Source organism: Pinus tabuliformis, chromosome 4_1 (genome assembly GCF_031772625.1).
Source record: "Pinus tabuliformis cultivar Carrire ecotype Pingquan chromosome 4_1, CPIR1, whole genome shotgun sequence".
Lineage (NCBI taxonomy): Eukaryota > Viridiplantae > Streptophyta > Pinopsida > Pinales > Pinaceae > Pinus > Pinus tabuliformis.
Genome location: NC_142303.1, coordinates 155,341,825 through 155,344,267, shown reverse-complemented (window position 1 = coordinate 155,344,267; position 2,443 = coordinate 155,341,825).

Below are 2,443 nucleotides of genomic sequence, written 5' to 3'. Positions count from 1 at the left end.
TAGAGGCAATTTGATATTCTATTAGAATTGTTGAAATCTGGGAATTACTACAAGATATTGTAGATCTGGTAAGAAGAATTCTTTTGTGATTTTACAAAGATTTGTTTTGAATGTCTGAAGAACAACAAGGGAGTGAAATTTCAGAGGAGAAGATGTTTTCCTTTCAAGAAAATGAAATTTCCATGTAAGTTGATTGAATGATTGGTTTGATTTGAAAGCAAAATTGAGGTAGAAGATTTTGAAATTAAAGTCAAATAGAAGAGTGGATTGCTATGACTGAAATCATTTAAATGATTTGAATAATTTTAATGATTAAGGATTGCTTAAAGTATTGTTGAAGACAATGATATTGATGGTTGAAAGAATAGAGATTGGGTTTGATAGATCTAAAAGAAGAACCACTACAAGGAATGAATTTTGGAATTTGTAGAAGCAAGACAGGATTTGCTTACAATAGATTATCAGAAGGAATTTGTAGTGTGTCATGAATTTGTAAATATAGGTGAATTTCAAATTGAATCTTAATCGTAAGATGAAGAATAGTTGTTGACTGTATGGAGTCTTTTGAATGGAGAAGTTTAAATGAAATAGTGAACATATGAATCATTTGGCAAAGATTTAACTGATGGAATGGGAATTAGTTTTAAGACATCTTTGAAGGAAAATTGGCAGGTTTGAAAGGTACTTTGATGTATCTTGAGATAAGATTGTACAGGTCAATGGAAGCAGCGAAATTGCTGGAAGGTAGAATGAATTGTATCAACATCATAGCACATGAGCTATGTTAAAGAAGATGAAGCAAGAAGAACTCTCAGATGAGTAAAGGTTACAATACCCAACAACAAATGAAATTACTGAATGAAAGAAGGAAGTGAGCAATTGAAGATGCAAAGCCTAAATCCAGGAGTGTTCAAGAGAAGCTGAGAACAACTTCGAACTGCGGTTGGGTAGAAGTTGTTGAGGCAGCTCCACAATTGTGATTGTGGGTAGAGTTGTTTTAAAGATAACAATTCCAGCTAGAGGAGTGCTAGGTAGAATTGCTAGTTAGTGAAAGGTTCGAGGACAGAACCAATAGATGCCAAAAGCCAAACTCAGAAAAGTTTGGTGAGGCATGAAGGAGACTTGTTACAGATGAAAGAAAGGGCTAATTGTAGCTCACCAGTGAACAAGGAAATTTCACTAGAGGAAGAAATGGAATTGACTATTAATAGTCATAATAGGGGTAAGGAAAGTCATAGACAAAGGAAAAAGAGTGCCAAAGTAGTTGGACTCAAAAGAATGAGTAAAGAATGAATGGACATAGAGTTGACTGAGATGAAGGTAGAACTTAGTCATTTGAAGAAGCTGGTATAGAAAGGAATCAGAGAAGAATGGAAACAAGGATTTTATGTGGGAAAAAGAGTTAAGTGGCCTGTCAGAGAATTGTTTGCTGAGAAATTAATGCTTCGAAAAGTTGAAGAATACATTTGTGAAACAAAGAAAGGATCTCACCTTGGGAAAGGAGACAATGATGATAATGATGAAGAGATGATCTACACAGATCAACATGAGAGAAAAGTGTTGGTAACATATTCACAGGCAGGAGAATCTCATAATTTTGAGATTGATTATTTGTATGAATGTAAAGTTGTAGGTATGCAACCAAATGAAATTGACTCTGTGAAAGAGGCAGAGACAAGAAAAACAGAAAAGGAGGTGCAGGAAGACTTTCAAGACTTCGATTGGTGGAGAAAATTAAAAGGTATGAGTAAATGGTTGTGTCTTCTCTTAGTGAAAACTTATTGGATTATGTTAGAAGGAATATTAATATGGATAGAAAACCAATGGAAATTGAACAGGGGAGAGAAGCTAATGCATTGGAGGGTTGTGAAGAGAAGAGAAGCGAAGCTGACACAGAGAACTTAGCTGAAGAAGTTAAGTCAAGGAAATCTTTGAAATATCAAAGTCTTATCATAGAAGAGAAGGAGACATTATTGTCTTATTTGGATAAACTGAGTGCTGGAGAAAATTGTGAAGGACAAGGGGATGTTATGCAAACTTATGATGGAATTGTCAAGCAAATTCAAGAAGATGTAGCCCCAGAAGTTTTCTTTGATGAAAAGGAAATCAGAGATGTTGAGGAAGAATTTCTCAATAACTTACTGAACTATCTGAATAGTTCAAAGGAGCATGAAGGTCTAGTCAACGGGAGTTCAGATGAAGAGCCTTGTATTTTTTAAACTGACATGATGTGTATATTTTCAGGTTTGACAGGTGATGAACAACAATTGGACAATGTGCTCATGCATGTTGATGAAGAAGTGAAACTGTTTGAGGAAATAGTTGAAATAGAAGGATATTTTGAGCATGTATTTAATACTTTTGAGAATGATGGTATTGACAGGGAAATTGCCATTATTAAGGAAGCTGAAGACAAACAAATGGAAATTTTTGATGATAACCA